The 23,621-nt window shown below is 40.2% G+C and overlaps 1 long non-coding RNA gene across 1 annotated transcript; it reads right to left on the bottom strand.

Moving 5' to 3' along the window:
- Positions 1 to 1,511: 1,511 nt before the first annotated feature.
- LOC113139324 (uncharacterized) lies at positions 1,512 to 22,816 on the bottom strand. Its single transcript, XR_003296542.1, has 3 exons — positions 22,737 to 22,816; positions 4,927 to 5,025; positions 1,512 to 1,662 (listed from the first exon to the last, which is right to left on the bottom strand). It is a non-coding gene; the product is annotated as an uncharacterized LOC113139324 (long non-coding RNA).
- Between the last annotated feature and the right edge of the window lie 805 nt (positions 22,817 to 23,621).

The raw sequence follows: 23,621 nt of genomic DNA, 5'->3' as shown, positions 1-23,621 counted from the left end.
GCATCCTTTGTGTCACCACAAAAGCCACTATAGTAGTTGATACAAACATCATTGGACACTCTTGGAATACACACCATCTCACCTGTCACGCTGTAACAATCACGTCAACAACTTGGTGCAAACATGAGGTGTAAAAATGTACACAGACACAGCCATCAGCTTGGATTCCTGTCCCATACGACCACTGACGTGTGTTTTTTTGTTTTTGTGTGAGCTTGGCTGTGTGTGTTCGTGTGAGTCTACAGTATATGTGCATGTCTGTCTGCCTGTGAGGGGATAGGTGGAGGCCATCTTTCATCTCTTGCTGTGATCAGGTATTCTACATGATATGATATGATGATACAGGCCCAATTAAGGGATGGGGTTGTGTGAAAAATGTGATGACAGGGCAAGCGGAAGACTAGACTGTGATCTGACATCTGAAAGGGCGAGAAAGACAAGGGAGAGTGAGAGCAAAAGAGAGAGAGAGAGAGAGAAGAATGGGTAAGGTAGGGGCACATGGGGGGGGGGCTGACAGGACTGACGGTTGTAGGAAAGAAGGGAAGAGTGATACTGGTAAAGGAAATGAAGATGAGATAAGTGTCAGAAAAATAGTGAGAATGAATGTTAAGTAAAAAGGGACAGAGAGAATTAATATGATTAGGAAGGAAAAGAGAAAATGTAGAGACACATGAAGATGAATGGAGAGTAATGAAAGATACAAAAGAGTGAAAAAAAGCTTTTTTCCATAAGAAACAATTTGTCAGAGGGAGATATGGATCCTTCTTTTGAATCTACTTGCTACAGTGTGAAATGTTGCTGGTGCACAAAAGTAAGATTGTTCTTTTTTACTTTCAAAAACATAAACCTGACACACAGCATTGGAAGGAAACCACATTAAAATTGCCTTCTAGTCAGCAAGTAGAAGGGTATAGGTCATATATATGTGGAGATAACAACCATAATTATATTTGTTATTAATTGTTGTTTCGTGGCCTGCACATACATTTGGGATTTGACAGGCACAATGTACTATGCCAAAAACAGCACAAACTATGGAATGAAACAGCTTTTAAACTGGAAGTCTTCGCAGGACTGTCTAAGATCATTTCATAAGTCTATCTGCATAAACTACAACTGTGTCAGGTGTATGATTTTGATCAGGAAGCATGCTGCTTTGATCACCCTGCCATCTTTTATCAGCACGCACGCTCTTTTCATAACCAAATAGGACCCAATTATGTCAAGCGCATTGTTCTTTACCTGGAGTGCCAAGGCTGCACAGAAAGGAGGAAATAACTCACACTTAAAACATCACTTAAAGGAAAGAAGTTGCATTTATTTAGCTGTCAAAAAATATACTTGTTAAAATCAATCAATTACATGAAATAAATACCCTCTCAATGTGTAGAGTATTTTCAACTTATTTTGGGAAGTATTCTTACATAGATAAAAATGTTGCCTGTGAGATCACAGTTTGTCTCAGAATTACTATTTTAAAGTCACTGTGAAGAGTATTTGTAAGTGTGGTCAACAGTGCTTTAGAACCATTTGGCAGAAATACATAAATATAATTACAGTGCAGGTCCAAATGTTACATAATATAAAGAACTCAAAGAGATTTATGAGTGGAAGGTCCGGTCTTGATGAAATTCAGGTTCCTGATCAGGAGGTCTTGTTTACCTAAGAAAAAAAAAAAGAAAGAAAAATATGAAAGTGATTAAATTGATTTAAAGAAAAAATCTCAGTTGATGATTTACATGGTAGTACGTTTTGATAAGATTAAACTTTATGGAAAAACTTTATGTCATCTGCAAAAAAGAAAACCTTCAACAGAAAATTTGCTTTATGAACCACAACAATCACATATCCTCCCTGTGTACATTTCTTTAATGCTAAAGCATCAGGGACAGTGCATTCTGTAGTTTCATCACATCCCAAAGCAAGATCCTCGAATGAAACAAGTTCAGTGACCTGTGAGTTCCTGGTGTACTTGAAGTTGACAAAGGCCTCAACAATAGCCGCTGACATTAGTCCCCCTCATATCACACTGCACTTTCCTCCCATTGTTCCCCCTGCACTTCTCACATGTATTGTCTTACATGATATCCTTAGAACCTGATAAGACGCCTGGTGAAGGGTTTTGTAGCTGAGGACACAGGGCTGGGAGTGTCTCAGGGTTACAGCTGCTTATTATGCTCTCATAGAACAGACGGGGAGACTGTAGGGTCTGGGGAACGCCTTATCGGATCCCCTTTACACCCGGCCTATCGTGGGTTACCTGCACCTCCAGCCCTTCCTTTATTACTCCCATCATACTTGACCCTCCCTTCCTCCAGAAACACATTATGGTATTACATTTCCTTAAAACTACAGCGCTTGCTGACAAGCATGGGAGGGATTCTGGGGCCTAATATGAATGTATAGGCTGTACAGAACATTTGGGGTGTTTTGAGACTGTAAGGACGCCTCAGTGGTTCAGTCGATTTTTTCAGTGTATGGTGTTATTGTCTGCATTAGACAACAAAGACAAAGCAGTACATCATTTTTGAATCTCACACTCGAACCCATTTGTAGATTTATTTTATTAGACACTTGAAATGTCTTAAAAGTGGATGAGTCCCTTGGAAGTCAATAAAAGTCAGTAAGTTCCTTAAGTTTTTTCAAAAAATTCAGAATGTACAAAAATACTGTTTTGGCCAAGCTTGTCTTCTGTAACAAATGTCTCTGATGTTTGGCTGACAGTACAGAACAGTTTGGGGTTAGCAGTGGGTCCCTGGACCATCAGCAGCCAATCTTAGCCCAACTCCAAAAGATGAAGGAAGGCGGATTCAGACAACTGAAGCACACCACCCTGCCTGCTCAGAGCACCTCAAGGGCACATACTGTCTGCCTGGCCTGCCTGTCTATCTGTGGTAGCTGATCTCAGTCAAAGCTACATGTCGCTCCTTCTGCATCCTCGTCTTCTCTGCTGACACCGCAAAAAAAAAAAAAAAGTATATATATATATATATATATATATATATATATATATATATATGTACTGTGGGTCCAGCACTTTAAAAGCTGATGTGCCTAAATATATCTGATTGAAATTTCACAGTTCATTTGCACACTAATCTATTTATTCTACCTGATAAATGGACTAGCTGCGACAATGGTCTTTGGGGGTGATTAACTTAAATATCTGGTATTTTGGGCTATAAATCAGTCAGTAATGTCAAAGCAGATGTTTGCTAATAATGGCAGGTGGAATTACTTCAATCCAGGACAGCAGTGTTCTAGATATAAAGAAGGCGTGGTACGAGATACAGGAAAAACCCCTAAACAAATTCATAATATACTGCACATAAGCAACGACAGCTACTAAAGTGAGCACTTTAAAATAAATATATATTAATTTTTTTGTTCACAGACCTTTGGCTTGCCTTCATGGTTGTTACAGTCAAGCCTTCCCACAGTCCTGCACCTAGAACTGTGGACATGACCACTTCATAACTTTTAATCATCTCGCAACAACAAAATACTGGTTTGAATTCACTAATTAGGATGTCACCTGAAATGTAAAATGCTTGTGTATTTGGAAATCAAAACCAGTATAGCTAACAGCCCATCATAAAACAAATAATAGCATGAAGCTGAAGTAAGCTTTTATAAGCTGATGCATAATGTGCCCCTGCACTGTAATTATATTGTATTATTATATACCTATTGTAATTCTATTACTCTATTATACTATTAAATTTTTTCTCATTCTAATTTGGGTGATTCTTTAGTGTTAGGAGACTCATATTTTCCAAGTCTAGAGCTGCAAGCATGGATAGTTGCTGCTATGCTCTCCATCACAATGCGCATTTATGTGGAAAAATACAGGAATATTTGGGAGTGGTCTCTCCTCATCCACAAAAAAGGGTTTCATGTCAAAGTGTCCCTCGGGAAATCGACAAAGGCAAAAAGTAGTGCCTGGTGTTGTCCTAAGTCTGATAACAGGCTGGATGTGTTGTATGCCTTGCTCTCCTTCTGCTAACTACTCCCACTAGACTGTAGTCAGGTGGCTCCACTCTTCATGAGGAGGCAAGTGATGCTGCAGCTCTTCTGCAGAGAATAAGACTCAACTGAATCAGAACAGGAGGAGCTTCAGTACAGCAAAACTTGATGCATACACATGCATTTCATATGTATACTGCTAAAAAGATGTGCTTGAACTAAGTTTATAACTTCATTTACCTTATATTCTATGGCTGCATGTCTTTGGACACATACTACTATACATACAGATGCCAACAAACTGGGGGCGATATATAGACACACGTGTAAAAAAAAAAAGTAGACATGAATACCAAACAAGAGACAAGATATGACTGACATACACACAAACACATCTCTCCAACATTCCCTTCTCTCTCTCTCCTTCCTTCTCTATCTATCTCTGTCCATGCTTCTGAACCATGAGGAGACATATTCTTTTTCATCTGTCACTATGGATGGAAACAGACATGTTCAAAACACACAACAATGGCCTCGCCAGCACCAAGGAGGCTTTATGTTTTGTATGCTTGAAGCACTGCATTATCTCCTAAGTGTCTAGCAACCCCAGTATAGTAAATAATGGATGCTTCTCTTCCTTCTGAAAAACCCTGCTTTCACTTCAGGGACCAGTCAGGGTTTACCTGTATAAATGCCCTTTCTGTGTCTTTGGAGAAATGGATAGCACTAAAGGATGTGGGTCAGACGATTTCATTAGCACAGCATTTCTCCCTGTGTCTCCTTCAATCAGCCATTTGACAGAAGCAATGTCACTCAAAATGTCTTACAGACACTTTTATATAGAATTCTCTAAGAAAAAGGATGCAGAGACTGCTGATCCATAGAAGAGAATTCATGAAATATAGCCCATATAACAAGAGGGCAGAAACAGTAATGGTTGAAAGGAGAGAGCGCAGTCACCTCTGAGATCAGCTGAATATCCTTGACGTCTTTAGCCTGGAGACTCCAGTCATTATGCCATTTGTTTCTGGGTCACAATCTATGAGGTCGCCATCCAACCTAAAAACACAGGATAGGCATAACGTCAGTGCTGCAAATGTAGCAATACACTCAACAAAGGGCACATACAATAAATAAACATGCAGGATACATATTTTGCCATAAACACTTTACAGATACTACATGCTGACTTTATTAGAGGATAAGAGTTAGGTCTGACCTATTTGGATTTTGACCTGCCTGTTCTGTGATATTTTTCACAGTAGGCAAAACATTAAGTAGGATTGTTTAGGATTTTAGTGTGCCACTACATAACAAAGTCTGCTAGGTCTCCCTCACCCTATTCATTCTGAGGTTACATTGAAAGAGTTTCAGCTGTTGTGAATTATTTACTTGATTCACCATTCAGCCCTTTAACCCCTCACCAAATGTACAGGCATTTGGAGTTAAAAATACACTCCCACAGGATCTGAGTTTGACTCACATGTGCGTTCAGTTTGTATGCGTGCATGTCTGTGGGCAGGGATATAGGTTTAAAATATAAAACAATATATAACCCATGACATATAAAACACCTTCCATTCTATCTCTCATGTATCAGTATCTCTCTCTCTCTCTCTTGCAGACACACACATAGGAACTCGTCAGAGCATCATTATGTGGGTACTTTCTGAGTGAGAATCTAGGCCATCCCAGATGGGATTATTATAACACAGCTTGATCTGTCCAAGAGCTAGGAGTGTGATTGTGCAAGTGTGTGTTAGTGTGTGTGCATTTTGTTAGACAGTATGAGACCCCTGACCTGTGCTTCATGACCTGGGCAAGTGTGTGGGTACACTTTTCTGTGTCAGTAAAAGTATATAATATAAAGTACAAGCATAAAACCCTGACATGCTGAACCATTAGCAAGAAGGCGTTTTCCTAGACAACTTTCAAACTGGCTTATGTGCACCTACAAGAGTGAATATATATACAGTGGGCATATTCATTTTGAGCCTCTGAGTCAAAGGCTGAAATAAAGGTGTCTGAGATACATGTCTGTCCAATAGCAAACTGATTGAGGCTGTAGCAGCTCCCCGTCTGGGTGAGTGAATATTAATGTCACCGAGATATGTGGGCTTTAATAGATCTGCACACACACACCAACTCTACTTGGCCATGTTGCCGTGGTATGTCCCTGGCATGCAGCAGTGTTGTCATGGATACCCCCAGACACATCCCATAAGCGGGGGGATGCTGAGCGCTTCAGAGGGGCTGGCGCCTAGTCTTGTCCCCTCCTCCCCCAAACCCTCAACCCCCTTTCTCTATCCCCTTCCCCCCAAAACTGAATCCCTGTCCCTTATTCTCCCCAAAAACTGGCTCAGCCTCAAAAAGACTCTCTGCTTGGGTAGGCCTGGAATCACACAGAAGCTATCTTGGCCAAGTGTTAGGGGCCTTCCTTGCTCTTAACTGGGATTGGTTCTGATCTAAGTGGCACAATGATAGAACAATGAAGAGTAAGACAAAGACAGAGAATACCACATCAACACCAGTTTAATTCTTGTCAGAGAAAAGCTAAAATAGATGTTGAACAGGGAAATGAATGGAATCATCAAAGTGTGTGTGTGTGTGTGTGTGTGTGTGTGTTAGCCCTCAGGGCTATGGTTAAGCCTGTAGTTCATCCTGAACTGATCCTTTTCATTAGCCATTATCAATAATTGAACATTGCACTTGCTTTAATGGTTTAATGTGGGCAAACCCTTAATACGCACACATCCATACTACCTCACACACACTCTCACACTCTGCTTAATAGCACTCACTCACTTGGCCTACACCCAGTGCCACTGAGGTGAATATAGATGTGTAAATGTGCATGTAACACAGTCAGTGCACCTAAAGCTTTCAAAGGTAAAATACCTATCAATCAGAAACACCATTTTGCCCTGCCAGGCAGTCATGGGATGCCTGGATTTAGGGAAGAAATCATTTATTATTTCCCTACAAAAGTCTTTTTTATTGTATATCAAGTTATATTTGCAATAAAAAGGCACATGAAATCCTCTAGTCTGAGATGAGGACTTAAAAGGGTTAATCTTTTATGACGTGTCCCCTCCCGTCCATGCTCTCTTTTACCCTCCCTTTCATATTCTCCAGCATGGCAATGCTCACTGCTTCCACATATGCTGAAAAAATAATCCTCTTTGATTGGAAGTCTAATTTGAAGTGTCAATTATTCTTATGCAAATGAAGGTACAGTTTCTCACGTCTGAAATGGGCTGGGGCACAGATGGGTGCGTGTGTGTGTGTTTGTGTGTGTGCGCGTGTGCAAATCTCGCTCCAAAAACATACAGCAACCTTCCATCCCCCTCTCCGACTCTTCATCTATACCTCTTAGGGAGGAAAGCTGACACACAAAGACAACTGGCATAATAGGACGAGGATATTTGCATCCACATTGTCCCCACCGAGCACCAAACAGATCATAAGTTAAGAGCACAATGCCAAAACACTAGTTTAGCATAAAACTGCAAGACAGTGCCCAAAACATTTGACAATACAGAGGCATGGCACTATGTTGTAATATAAATAATGAAACGATGTTGGGTAAACAGAGACACAACTAGAGCTTGGTTCTATCATGGGAAGTATTGTGGGCCGACAAAACAATTCACTAAAGCATTTGTCATCTAAACATTTTCTACTAACATTCTCTTTTGCTATTGCCATACCAGAGGTGCAAGTGAGAAATATAATCCTAGAGTCTGTACAGAGAGCGAGGTACAAGAAGAACCTGTTTAAAGAAAAAAAGGAGAGAGAATGAGGAAGAAATTGAGAGCGACAGAGTGTACCTAAAAGCATACGTCGGTGTCTCAGCACAGTATGTGAATGAGTGCACACTCCTCTTTTTTGGTAATTAAAGCTACAGACTCCGAATCTGGATGTGAGATTTAGAATGAAAAAGAGAGACAAAGTAAGGATGAAAAAAGCAAAAGGAAAAAAGACACAGACAGACATAGGACTCTACAAATAGAGTCTGTTGTCTGACCCTCTCAGCTGATGTGGTGGTTCAAGTAAAAGAAAAAAAAAAAAAAGAAAAAAAAAAAAGCTTTTCAGGCCCAAAACAGGATCAAACAACCTGCTGTAGAGTCCAGTTACACCATAACAATGGCTTACATTCAGTCTCAGCCTCAACACACAAGCTTTTACCTCAAAGGGTGTAGAGGGAGAGAGTAAGTCTAGTTTGATGGGTGGGTGCATGCGGGAATGGAGGGAAGTATAGCGATATCTTAGACGATAATGGTGCTCAACAGATTAGACGGTATCATCCTACCATGTTTGTTTTCAACTGTCGACTTTTGCGGCTCTGCTGAGATCCATGGTCAACCCTGCAGGCACTCTCAATCTCAAGGAAACCGGGGAAAGTGAAACACTGATAGATAGCATTCAAAATTCTTAGATAAAGACAACTGGAGAAGAGAGAGCAGCTGAGCGCAGATCATTGTCTATAAAGTGGAATACTGAGACATGTTTAATACTTGCAAACCTGCCATTGTCAGAATCAGTTATTGCCCAACTGATCGCATTAAGCATTTGATGGACTTCCCTTCATTACTCCAGGATTTTAAACTCAGATACATTGACAGATTCTTAAAGATATCATATAGCAGACTACAACGGTGGTTCCTGTAAGCTCCTCTGTCCACAGCAGACAATGTTATTAATCACAGACCCACAATAGACAGCAACAAAGACCCCGCTTCTCAAGCAATGAACAGCTGCCCTGGCAATTTGTATTTGTTTTGCACTGGTTCAGTAGTTCTGGAGAAATTAGTATGCAGTCAGGGATGGGGGAGCTTGTCAAGATCAGGGGGAAAACTCTACCTACCCACTGGGTGGATGTACATTCATGAACAAGGTTGACAAGAAAGCTGACTAGTGTAAAGACAAGGAGCAAATAAAATGGCGGAGAACACCCTGAATATTCTTTTTCATATGAATGCTCTGAGAACACCTTCATAGACAGCCCTGTTCTCTATCTGTCTGTCTTGTATGTCTGTTCATCTGTCAAGACACTCAGTCTCTGTTTTTCTTTCTCACACCCTCTAGCCCCTCTTCTCTTTTCCAAAACTATGTGTCATGCACGTCAAAATGCTAAGGCCAGTCCTTTTGAGGGTGTTCTGCTGGACCATAGAGCGAATAAACATCCATGTCAGGAGAAAGCGATCTGGGGCCCTTCTCTCACTGAGCCCCAGCTCTCCTGGGAAACACACAGCTCATACAATGGATAGAGGAGGCCTTTTGTTGAGTCTCTGGGAGCTGCAGGGCTAGCTCTGGATCAAACAGGGGTGTGTGTATGTGTGTGTGTGTGTGTATACATTTCTGCATTTCACATGCACATGCATGCACACATACTCAAGTAAACTGCACTGACACACCAGAGTGCCCCCCTCCCTCCCCACACACACACACACACACATCACAGACTTCTTTCCTCATCTCCCTAAACTCAGTGTGACTAAGTAAACTTCTTCACCCTTTCCAGTAGTTACCGAGGGCAGGAAGATGAATTTGAAATTGCCAGCAGGAGGAGAGTGAAGAGACAAAGAGGAGAATGGTGACGTAAATCAGTGTTGGATTGATTTAAACTGGTTTAGTGTCAGTCTAAAGGGGCTTTTTGTTGTACTATATACAAATCACAGTTCAAAGCCTGTGGCTGGGCTCCCTCCTGGGGTCCAAGGCAGGGAAATCCTGCAGGGAAGTGTCTAATGCATGCGGGTAGCCTGTGTGTGGCACAGTTATTTGTTACATAGGACTGAGACTTTTCTCAAATAGATGATCTAATATTGGCATGAAATAATGAGGAAGGTGCTGCACAATATGGCAACACAGTAAGAGGACCAGTGTTAAATGAGAACCTGCTATTGTATCCAGGTCTAAAAAACAGACAATTAAAAAAACAGACAACACAGTTGAGTGAATGCACACTATGTGCACATTTGTTAAATGTGTAGCTGTTATGTCACCACTGACTGAAAACTTTGTGTTTATCATGGCTGGATAATATGAGTAAGTGCGGTGGCAGAACACCTGAATACAAAATTGCTACAGTTCCCTTATCCTCGAACGCATTTTAATAAATTTCCATTTGAGCCAGTGCCTTGCTCCTGGCTGTCTGCCCCTCATGTAGGATGTATGGGAATTCTCCTCACCAAAATGAACTCACACCATCTGACCCTATTCATCCAAGCCTGCACTTTCTCTGAGACTCCCCTTTTTTCAGTCCCCGGTTTCCCACAGACCCCCTCTTTTCCTCTCCCGCTCTGCATCCTCCCCTTCTTTCTCCCTACCTTCCCACTGTCCCCCTCCCATCCCAAGTCTCTGCCTTGCTTTCAACTCCAATTTTGGGCACAATGAAGTTGTTCTGGCTGACAGTTTGGCTAGTAGAATAAGTGTTGTTTGAGCCTGCTGTGTGGCCCTGTAGTGGGCCCATTCTCCCCCTTGCCGGCTCAGTTACCGAGAGCCTTGTTGGTGGGACACAGAAGCCATCCGTCCCCACGCTCCCACCCTGACCCAAACAATTAGCCTGAAACCGCACTAAGGCTCACCTGCGCACTCCTCTTTAAATTCTGGAATGCACACATAAACACACAAAAAGAGCTGCTTACTATCTAATCCTCCTCTTTACAATCAATAAAAATGAAATTAAAGTTTGCCACATGAACATTTAGAATGCATAAGGTCTTACATTTGTTCATATCATCTCTGTTATGAGTTCATATGGTTCTGTTCCATATTGCAGCTGTTATTATGCAGTCATTGCTACACCACAGCCACATTGGCCTGATTTACTCAGTTACTCTATGTCTTGTAGGATGTGTCAAAAAGGATTCTGTATTGGGGTCAGCTGGAAAGACAAAGCCTGCAGCCCTCTCTCCTCTGTCGCTTTCAGTAAGCATCAACCACCCTCTCCCCCCTCTGCCTGCCCCTTACTCCCCATGTTTCTTTTCCAGTTTTCTGCTTCTCTGTTCCAATGAGTTATCAAACAAATATAAAAATTCACACTATAAATATTCTTCGTGTGTGCATCCCTATGATATCTTCAGACACACACAAGAGCACACACACACACACACGAAAGCCAGGACTTGAGAAAGTGGCTGGGAGAGGCCCTGATGGGGGGGACCATATGTCCAGGCGTTGTATATCAGTCGGCTCGCCCCCAGCGCTCTGCCAGACCACCATAACTTAGTTTGTCTTCAGCACAAAGTTTGGTCCAAGCTTGGCTGGGTTCATTAGGAACCTATTCTCTGCAGTCAATGAAGCTCAACAGACCTCCAACAAAGGAGCTAATCACACCCACTGCTGCTCGCTCTTTCTCTTCCTCACCTTCACTCTGTTTCTAAAAACCATAATTTCTACAAGCTCTCACTCTTTTACCTAATATAAACCAAATATAAATAATCAGTCAGTTCCAAACAATAGTTTGTGTCAACCTAAACTTAGACAATACAGCACAATCTGTAGACTGTAGAGTATGAAAACTAAACAATTACCACAAAAGAGCTGCAGAATAGATAAATGATGACAAAAACAACAATTTGCCAATAGCCATAGCTTTCATTCTTTTGTGCCTAGACAGTCTATGGTACAGAAACAAACATGGATAATTGTGTTTCCATTGAAGATTCACACCTGAGACTGTTTGTGTACGTGAGTGGACTTACGAAGTGTCATGTTCTCACCTGACAGACACTTCTCTGTCTCAGATGCTAGTGTTAGTGAGAACCGATATGTAGAAAGTACGCCTACCTACAGTGTGTATGCGTTTTAGAGTGCATGTGTGAGCAAAAGGATGTGGTGCACTGACAATGGAGAGCCCCAGGCTGCTGAATGCTTGAAATGACCTTGAACCTCAGCATTCTCCATTCCCATGGCTGCAGGGACGGTGAGCATGTCTGTTTGTGCATGTGTTTGTGTGCGCAAGCATGTGTGTGTGTGTGTGTGTGTGTGTGTGTGTGTTTGAGAAGAAGAACAATGAGACTTTGCACTTTGTCTGTGCACATAATAGCTTTTCCAAAATTTGATGACAGAGAGGGTCAGGGTCGAAATATTTCCAAATATTCTACAATGACTAATTTAAGTGAAATTTTATGGCCATGAAATGTATTTAAAAAGTTTGAAATTTTTACATTTTCTGTAGCAAGAAAGCCATTTTAAGACAGATTTTGTCCTCATTACAATAGACTTCATGCATTCATACTGTTATCATATCAGAGTAACCTCTCCAGTATCAGGTATGGGCCTCACTGCTTCCCAGCCTGCAATAGCTATATTTGCTCACCCTACATCCAGCAGAGAAAGAGGCTTGCTCCATACCACGTCTCCTATTGTGCACACAGGGTACAAGCAAGGATGAATGTGGATGATCTGGGCACAGCTTAAACACACAGACACTGTATACACAGGATGGTCCCAAAGAACCCGAACACATACACATTCATGTGCACACTGATGAGGAGAACTTGGTGGGTAAAGAATGGCAGTAGGGGGCAGGGATGGTGAAGGGAGACCCAGCGTTGGATGGTAAAGGCCATGTCACTGGGCCCTGCTTGGACACAAATGTCAGCAGCATGACTACCTGTACATGGAGACCCAGCAGTGGGAGAGCACAGGAGATGATCAAGAAGAAACAGAAAAACAGATGAAGGATGGATGTTGTTACAAAAGATCGAGAGAAAAACAATATAAAGATTGTTTAATGCAAACCTAACATAAATCCAGATGTAATACAGTACAGCACACAAGCTAAATTTATTTTTTTGGTTAGCTTACAGTATTTTACCATTAGTGGAATATAATAAACTGATCTGACATTAGTCGTTAAAGAAAAGCTGTTTGTAGCATCAACACATGAGGTATTTATCCAAAACCTCAGAGATGCAATACTGTTACCCCTCCCTCTTATGCCCTATGTTACCACTCCTGCTTCTACATCCATTAGATGCTGAACATTTCAACTTTCAAAGTGGAGAGAGAACACAATGCCCTCTGCAGCCTAAAAACACTGAATACATATAGTATTTTGCACCTGCAGATACACATACAAGCATGCAAACACGTGTACAATATACATTGACAGTCTGAGGAACTTTTTTTTTTCTTCTTTGAAAGGTCAAAATGCAGCCCTGTACCATACAGAGGCACTATGAAGACCAACATAACAGCTGTTCACATGCACTCAATGTTAAAAAAGATATAATCCCCTTTACAAGGTTGTTCCTCAGGAAACAACTGAAAGTATATACATTTATGAATTTACTGTTCATCCATACATTTGTGAAGAGGCTCCTATAGGCAATGCCCATTGATTATAAAACCAGGAGCCGTATATTTCATGTACTATGCAATTGAGGTGTGTATTTTTATGCAGCCTGAACAAGTTTAGTCAGATTTCACTTCTAAACTGGAAATACAAACACGTGTATGAACAAGACACACACGAATGCATACACTGTCACATGTGGCGTTAACAATTCAAATTAAATTTCCTTTTAATGACAATAAACGGGCAAAATTGAACATCATAATAAATAAAGTCAGTGGAGAAAGGGTGAATGAGATATGACCTCCATATGGTGTTAACTTCTGCTCTATATTGTAACATACAATGAGAGTCTTTATTTTCTAATGAAGACTGAGTTTTTACATGCAAGGTGATGGCCAAATAAAACAAAAAGGAACAACAGTTCATAGTATTAATATATTTTTCTTCTCTATTTCTACTGTAAATATTATAATTGTTGTCTACATGCAATATGAATCCACTAGGTATGTGCTAAAGTATTTGCCTTGTTATCGACATAAACACAGTTGGAGGAATATCCTTCTATTACTTTCCTGTTGACCTAAAATTGCACTTTTCATTCAAAAAATTAATGTGCTGAATAACAAATTAACATTACTAGAAATACTTCATCTTGTTGCCCTATTTTCAATTTCCTTCCATCATGTCTCTTCAGTCAGCAGCAGTGTCACTATGTGTGTTGACTGCCTCATTATTGAAAACAAATAAAAGTCATTGTTTAGTAGATGTGTGAATTGTTAAAATATTGTTATTCTGTTAGCTGAGCAGATCACTTGACACTACAAATGTACTGGCCACGATAAATATCCAACATCATTCAGAAGGAAATGTGTACACAGCTATACAGCACATTGTGTTCCACATTATTCAGTATTATAGTCCATGGAGTAAAGGGAAATGTTACTGAAATACACACAAACATGTACACACACAGATACACACAATGTCCAGATGGCCATGCTGCAGAGTGCGAGCGCCTTGGCAAACAGAGCATCAACACATTCTGTGAACCCAAACCTGAGGCCATCTTCCTCTCAGCAAGATCTGTCTTCAGAAAAAAAAAAAAAGCTGCCCTACATTCCTAATTCTTAATACAGCTTTCCCTTATCCCACTTTCCCTTCATTTCCTTTTGTTTCCTCCATTTCCAACTTCTGCCTGGAATCACAGCAAAGTTCCTCAGTGAAAGCAGTGTATTCTACTCATCACCGACACTTTCACAGATCCTCAGTCAGACAGGGGTGATTTGTGCCTGTGTTAAGGCAGAACTACTCCTTGCCTCTTTCACAGTATAGATTGCTATCATTATCTGGAGCTATTTCTCTAGCAGACACAAAAGGAAGAAGAAAACATGAGGTTTGGGGGGTATTTTTTGGGGGGGGGGTGAAGGAATTTCACTCAGCCAATGTATGAATTGCTGATGGGACCTGAGTGACAATTTGGTATGCAATTGTCAGTGTCAGTCACAGAGACATTGTCATATCTGATTTCCATCATGGAGAGCTAAGCTTTAGTTTGTACAGGTATTGTCAGAGTACAGTTTAACTTAGGAAGTCCAATCAGCATTAAATGGTTTTTGTTAGCCAATAGGGCTAAAATAAGGTTTAGTTTAGATTAACTTTAGTTAATATATATATGCTGGTATATGTACACACTAATTCAAATGCACATACTCGTTTTATATTGAGCCAGGATCTTTGACTTTAGCAGAACTGGGCTAATATTCCACCTAATGTGGAGTGAATGTGGTGGAAATGCAAATTCAGCGCTGTCCCCTTTCACACCAAGGAATAAAATAAAATCTTTTGTGGCCACAGGGCATTGAGGGTGGGAAAAACGACGAGGCAAGGGTTTTGCTTGGGTCACTTGTTTGGGCTGTGAATGAGCCAGTGCCCAAGCGGGAAAGATGGTGTGCCAGTGCTGTGCGCCCTGCTAATTGATTGCCTCTACTAACAAGAACATAATGTATTCTATTGTGATCATCCTTTGCCTATGTTCATTAAACCAGGAAGCAGTGTGATCTTTTCTTTTTGTCTCGTTCCTGCCCCCGTTCTCTCCCCAACTCCTCTTCTCACCCCTCCCAATCCTCTTTTTCTTTCTTGCTCCTATCTCTCTCCTGTGTGTGGATGGGAAAGGTGATGCAAAGGTGGTATGACAGGCAAAGCATCCCTCACCATACCAAATGCAAAAACAAAAAGGAACAAAGGCCAGATGGGAGGAAGGGAGTAGGTGGCTGGTAGGTGATAAAGGAAGGAAGTATGGATGAAAGAATGAAAGGAAAAGACAGGGAAGAGAGATGATAGCTGAGAAGATAGAGGGACATGGAAACAAGATGGTGGGAAAAGAAGACACAATGAAAGTGAGAAGAAAAAAAAAAAGATCAGGATCAGAGAAGCGCCTCTCACTCCATCCCTTTTCTCCACTTCCCCCTCCCACATTACTGTCTGCCAGGTTCTCACTCTCCCTTCTTTCCTCCACCCCTTTCTCCCCTTTTGCCCCCTTTTCCCTTCCCTGCTTTTCCTCCTCAACCCATCTTTGGTTCTCCTCCTAATGAGAGCTGGTAGGACAATAGGACCATTGTTGCCCATGTTTGAGAACCCTGGACTGAAACATTCACTGTTTACCCAAGCAGTGGCACAGCCTGGACCTTCTTCTTCATTACAGCAGGGCCAGGCCTGTTTAAGTGCTACAATAAGCCACTGAGCCAGCCAGCACGACTCATCCACTCTTCTCTGTCTCTTTCCTCTGCATCCATCTCTTTCTCCAACGCTTCCTCTCCTGGCTTTCTTCTACCCCCCCCCCCCTATGATTTACTTACTCATCATTAATGTCCAGAAGAATCAGATTTCCTGAAGGAGTGTAAGTGAGAGAACAAAACAGAAAGAAAAAGAAGCAGAGAAAAGATGGAGCATAATTGACAAAGTATATTTCAAAAATCATGATTTGATTCTCATCTATTTTCACAATGACCTTCATAATCTAGGACAAAGCTAATTTCTTTATTAAAAAAAAAAAAAAAAAAATCCCACAAGGGGTGAGCATGCTGCAGGCAGTGGCAATATAAGTGACTGAAAGACATAAGAGAAAACTCTCTTTTCATAATGGTCTGAGATCATAATAAAATAGCATGGAGGTTCTGTTATCAAGCTGGTGCTTGTTGCAGAGATGCACTGGATCAGTTTATTGAAACCCTTTTCGTTCATCCACATCCCTCATCTCTGTGGCTTGCAACAGAAGTATGTTACCAGCGCTATGCAAAACAGTATCATGAATATGTGTAATTAGGTGGGACTGGTGTAATTTTTCTGGGTTATGGGATGTGACATTTGTGGGGCAGCAGCATACATCAGCGTAAGCATGACTGACAAATGCATAATCCCTTTCTCTGCAAGAAGGCATTTCACACATTGCTGCACAAAATATAAAGTTTGCCTTCATACACTTAACAGCTGCATGCAAAAATGTACAAAATCATACCAATAAACATACACACTCAGGCACATTTACCCGTGTATAGAAATGCAGTTGGACACATACACAATAAAGACACTGAAACAAGCACTGTGCATCTGGCACTAGACAAAATCTGTAAACAAATGTAAGAATTAACACAACACCAGGGACACAGACTGCAAAGTACATTTGTATTTACTAAAGAACAGGAGAAAATAAAAGTTGAGTTGTAGAAATAAATAATCAAAATATCGTAAATAAAATTGCTCAACAATAGAGAGGGAAACCAAAAATAAATAAAAAATAAAGTAACATATGGCACAGGCTTGGAAAGCAGCAGCTTTTTCCAAGCACCAAGGTTAAAAAAGGACTGATGGTTTTAATCTTTAACATAATAGGCTAGATAACAGTTGCTGAACCCACCAACTAATGCAGCTCAGCTTGTTTTTACACTGAATTACTAAGCATCTGTTATATTATCTGGTATATGTTTTTTTTTTTTTTTTACTTTCTCTCATTTTTGCATTAGTACTCAATTTAGATGACCCTTCCAAAGAACTGAACAGTTGAATGCACAAATAAGGACACTGGCAATAGCATCTATTAATAATTGGATCATATTCTTACACAATCAGCCACACACACACAGACACACACACACACTAACATTTATATATATTGTGCACACACTTTCAACACACCTCTCTAGCTCTTCAGAAAGAGCCAATTTATAGATACTGTACAGAGCACCCCTCACCACCTCTCGTCTCTCTTTGCCTTGCCATGCCCCTTTCCCTTTCCCCATTCACCCATACAGACGCGCACACACAAACACATCTGCACACACAGCACCCAGCCACAATCCACCGCCCTGCCACACACAGCGAAGTGGAGGACACATCCCTCATAGCACCCAGGAAATTAACTTGACATTTGATGCAGACAGAAAAAATATATTTCAGTAGGGGGAGGTAAAAAAAACAAAGTGTACCAAAGCAGAGATAGCATAAACCCATCCCTTGTTCACCCTTCCCCACCCCACCCCCTTTAAGCCCAGGGATGCATTTGAGAGGGATTTCAGCGATCTGCAATGCAGACACCACTGGGTGCCCATGGAAAAATGAGCTTCATCTTTTGCCTGTCCTTCTCAGTGTATGCTGTCTGTCCCTCTTTGTTTCCATCTTTTATGATGCCGGCGCTCCATTTTCATATCCACTTCCCCTCCCTGCGTGTTTGTGTCTTTCAATTTGGGAGGGAGTTGAAAAAAATATATAACAGTATTGGAGGATCACTTGATGGTGCATGCGTATGAAATTAAGGCACACCCTTTAAGCCACTCCTGTTGAATGCAAAAATTCATGTGGTGAGGATGAGGGTGCTTTAAATTGTTGTTGCCATGCCATTTCTTTCAATTTAGCATTTATCTTCTAAAATCCTAGCCACTGATGCACACTAATATTCCTTTATTGAAAATTATTTTATTTAAACATCTTTGGACATCTATGTTAAACACTTTAAAATTAACAATTAATTGAGTAAGAAAACAATAAACATATGTCCACCGGTTATAATTTTGTACAAAGCAATAACAGCAGTCATTGCTGTTCTACAGATTATGATGCACCTACAATTTCATGCAAGCAGAATATAAAATAAAGTGCAATGTGATCTTGCATGAGATTGATGAGATTAATGATCGCATCAGAGGCCTCGTGGTAACCTCAGCAAGGCGCCCAAACACCACGAGCAAGAGCAGGCCACAATTAATACATCATTATGCACTGCTACAGTTTATACCCATGAACACACACAACACACAGCAAGACCGCCGACCAGCTAGCGTCTGTCTCGATATCCTCTGCATTAGACATGCAGGAATGTTAACATCATTATGCACAATTGTGAATGTCTGTCTGTGCCCTCCCCCTTTTCTCCCCTACCATATTGTGTCTGCAGTGAGGCCACGTGTGTGTGTGTCTGTGTGTGTCTGAAAAGGGGTGATGTTATTTAAATATGATTTTTTTTTCTATGCCGGTTGAAACAAATTGCTGATTGCTGAGATTCTCTGGACATGGTATTGTTAAACCATGTTTACATTAATATCAGCATTTTGTCAAGGGGACGTGATGCAGCAGGAATCAATGTCATGGAAAAAATTATATGCTTTTCAAATTAATTCACCTGATGTAGGAGGATTTTATTGTGGAATAAGATATATCCGTTTTACACAAATTAGGATTGAAAAGAAATTTTGATTTATTTTGATACAGAAGAAATACTGACACATTACACACTTTAAACACTGTGCAATACTGTGTCATATTATAAATGATTTAAAATAGGATATATAATTTAGGATCAAAGCAATATGGATTTTAACTTTTAAATAGTCAAATTATTTTGTTTTTCACCATCCCTGTTGATGCATTTGTGATAATGTTGTAATTCTGCTGAGTTTTAATTAACCATAGTGGGAACTAAATGAAATATCAAAGAAAAAAATTACAAACATATAGTTCTTTGTGAGGGCTAGAGGAAAATTGAGGCTGACCTGGGTTGTCATTACCTAATTCCCCCAGTTACTGAACACACTCATGAAAATGTCTCATATTTGATAACGCTGAAGTTTGTGCTGGGAGAGCAAGAAGGAGACGTGACGTTCATTAGCAATACTGTTACTAATATCCGCTCTGCATTTCTCTGAGGCGGTGCTGTCTAAATCATGCTTCATGCAAACACACACACACACACACACACACACACACACACACGCACATACACACACATAGTGCAAAGCTGTTGGCAGCCATTGTCCTGCATTTGCATTCACTGCATTTGAGAATAGACGTTTCAATAAACATTACACATTTTGTTGCAGCACTGAAAAAATAAAAGAACCTATTTCCTGCAAGAAAGAAACAATAGAAAGCTATGTTGCTCAGGCATTGTGGGTAAACAGATCTATCCAGTATTTAAATGCAAGACAATCTTTGCAAATTTAGAATCAGATTTCAAACCCATGTATTTTTTGTTATTTACGACAACTTAAAAGAAGATTGTCCATGTGTTGTATACAAACTACTTAGCATTTCTCCCTCCCTATAGAAATTCTCTTCGTGCAATCACACAGTTCCTGGCTGCTAGCGATTTGCATTCATTTGCATGCTTTTACGATATGCATATCCTTTGTTCTGACTGTATGATGATGCAGTAGAGACCCTCCCTCCGCAGAGCTAGTACACAGCCGGCTGAAAGCTACTTGAACACTAAATAAAAGAAAAATAAATTGATTTAATTTGTTTTTAATTATAAATTGAGAAGATGAAATTTAAGCAAATACCACTCTTCACTGGTACGCTCATGATGATGTAGAGCATCAGAATGAGGGGAAAAAAGATGAGTATATTCTAGTTTCGTGTAAATTTTCAACAACCATGGAAAGGACACATTGTGCTATCCCTAAGAGGCATGGGCATGTGCAATATATAGCATGGAGAAAGGATTGCATTCAAGCATGAAATATGGAATTACTCAACACATAGCGTATGGGAAAAATATAGATGGAAACTAAATCATTCAAAAGAAAAAAGTGTTCACGTATTTTACAATATTTTCATAAATGCTGCACTATTTTTTTTTCCTCAGTTGGCTCTTGGTTTTAGACATTATTTCAAATTGTTTATTATTGTATTACCTGATCATAAAGAAATAAACATTTAGTGCATTCACTGTGCATTTTTTACGGTGCAAAACTGTTATTTTGATATTTGTGAATGGAGCTAATGCAAAGCCTCCCTGTGTGGTGCCAAACACTTCTTAATCATGCAGATGAGTTCATTAATTGCAATGAGCTGGCACCAAAGCTACAGAAGCTGGACTATGAGACTGGATATTTAGGCGTGTGGGCACCACACTGTAAATACTTACTCCCGCTGGCATCCTAATAGTAAGCAGCTGTTCTGCAAATATGTATGCCTGATAGATGCTTATGAGTATAGCATAGGAAATGAACTGATGTAATGTAAACAAACTATACTGTATAGTAAACATTCTGGGTTTTCATGGGTGTTTATCCTACTGTTCTGCAAATGGCACTGACACAACATTTGCAGTTAAATGTTTTTGTTTTTTTTTTTTTTGTATTGTCTAAGTATTTATAAGGACTACAGTTTTGTATTGTGTGTGTGTGTGTGTGTGTGTGTGTGTGTGTGTGTGTGTGTGTGTGTGTGTGTGAGAGAGAGAGAGAGAGACAGAGAGAGGGAGAGAGAAAGATTGAGCGAGACGGATGTCCTCATTTCAAGTTGGAACATTTCGTAATATTGTCAAAGAACATCTGTATCTGCAAAGATGGAAAGCTGTCCTGATTTCTGTTTCAGCTTCAAACCCACGACCTTGACATATTCTGCACACATGCAATGAATGATGGGAGATTAGATAGAGCTGAAGTTGTACTGGAATAACAAGACATATACAGTAAAAAAACATACAAATGCTTTAAGCTCTTCCATTTGAAGTATGGTGGCAAAATGGTAGATTGAATTCTATACAAAGACGAAATCTTTAGAAATGTACAGCAGAATTCATATAAGACACCAGCTCTCTGTGGTATAGTCGCTGACTTTTCCTACCCAGTGACTTACCCTGCCCTTTTAATTGGCTCTTCTGAGCAGTCCACCAAACGTGTGTGAGTACTGGGAGTAATTAGACGAGTAACAAAACTGCACCCTGAGGCCCACAGGCACTGACATATCACCTCTTCACGGGCACCGACATATAACCTCTCCTCTACAGCCTCTTATTTTTTTTAAGCAACACTAATAAATAAACTTTTGCATATGAGAACTCTCAGCACACAGGACATGCAGAGTCACTGGAGTGTTTTTGTTTGGTTTAATTTTTTTTCTTACCAAAATCTGCTACAGTGTGTGTGGTAATGTTTCCAACCACTGATAGTCTAAGCATGCCACGGTACCAAGTGCTACTTAGATTTTCTGCTGACAGTGACAGATGTCAATCATTGTAGTTGTGCACAGTTTGTACATCTAATATAACAACTCGTCTGTAGTCAAAGTTGAAAAAAAAAAAACATTAAATTTGGCAGCTGCCATCAGCTAATACAATACGTATTTTAGTGCCATGCACCATGTTTTCTTTCTAATGACTGGAGGTCTAATTGATAGAGCACGATGTCCTGCACACAATGCAAGTGATGCCAGGGCAGAGGGCAAATGCCGTTAAGACATGGATTTTATTGGATAGAGGAAATTTTTTGAAATCATTTCCTGATTGTAGCTTCTGTACTGTTGGTTTGTGTTGTGTTCTTGTCTTGATGGACACTGAACAGTAACCCCTGTTTCCCCTGTGCTTTTTGTCTTTGGTATGGACCACAGGACAAAGAATGGGTCATAGGATTTGATATTGCCCATGATCACATCGCCTGAGCTCCCTTCAAACTGCTGTTATTCTGTTTACTGTGTCCTCTGGACCACTACTAACATCTATGCTTTTATCCAACACACACATGGTCTAACTTTGCTGCAGGCAAACAGACACACACAGCCACAGACCCACACAACAGAGAGGGGAAAAATACTGCCAATGAGAAATGTTTCTGACATTGGAAATATTGTATTTATTGGGTTAAATGCTATATAAAGTATTGAAAATGTTCAGATAAATAATAGAAGTTTCAGAAAACCACATTTACTGTGGTAATTGAGATTTACACAATTATGGTTTATTAATTTGAAAATGTATGAAAAAAAAAACATCACCTCTTCTTTGAGTTAACACAGGTCTCAGGAAACAACTAGAAAATAATACGATTTAAGTGTGATTAGACAAAATGTAGCTTTTTGCAGTCAAATACAAAATCTAAAGTATGTCATAACATTGTACATGTGCACACCTTTAGCCCATATAGGCAAATGCCAACACACACATACAGGTTTTGGTTTATCGACCCAGGCTCACCTCATGTGGGTCCATTGAAGAGCAAAATCCCTGAGATCTGGTGTTGACCTCCACTCCCTGCAGCCTGCAGTCCTTCACAGCTCCCTTTCTCCATCTATAGAAGACATACACACACACAGGCTGGGGGTGAATATGTTTACCAAGAGGTAACCTTCACATGCTGAATAACTCTTCCTGTGCAAATCACAAATAAAATGTTTCAGATAAAACGAAAGGAAGAAAAGCAAACATGCAGTTATGTGGCATAGGAAGGAAACAGAAGTAGCATTTACCATAGCTAAGTTTACTTGCAAGAATTCAAATTAGCAATAACTTTGTGCAAATGTCGTCTCAACCTTTACACTTTGCCACAAATAGCAAGTCAGTCTTGGGACCTTTATGGCACTGGAGCAATTGGTTTACAGATCATTTGAAGGTCATGGGAGGTATGTTTTTTTTCATACTTCATGATATTAATAAGAAACATTGTTTAAATGTTAACTTAGGAGTGTGAGATAATTTTGCTCTAAGTGGCAAAACCTTCCAGTCTTATTCTGGTGTATGTAAACGCTGTTTCAGCAGCCATGCTGTTGAACCCGACCGCTCTTTAACCTCTGCCTCCTCTCACTGAGGAGTGAGCAGGTCAAAAATGTCAATTGTCAAGGCTAAAGGACAAGTCTTTTGAGGTCAAGGCTAGCCATTATAGATTGCAGCAGTCTAAGGTTAGTTTCAGGCCCCATTTTTAACCTGACACAGCAACGTGCCATTGAACTTGAATATATCCATGTCTTTTTTGTTTGTTTGTCTTCTTTTTATTTTAATCTGTTAACCCTGTAAATAGACGTGACTGCTGACATTCTCTACATGTGAAGATAGATTTAAGAGAGCCCAGTCAAAAACTGGTCA

Source organism: Mastacembelus armatus, chromosome 9, assembly GCF_900324485.2.
Source record: "Mastacembelus armatus chromosome 9, fMasArm1.2, whole genome shotgun sequence".
Taxonomy (NCBI): domain Eukaryota; kingdom Metazoa; phylum Chordata; class Actinopteri; order Synbranchiformes; family Mastacembelidae; genus Mastacembelus; species Mastacembelus armatus.
Note: the sequence above shows the minus strand (reverse complement) of the source record. Positions and strands in the feature narration are given on the sequence as shown.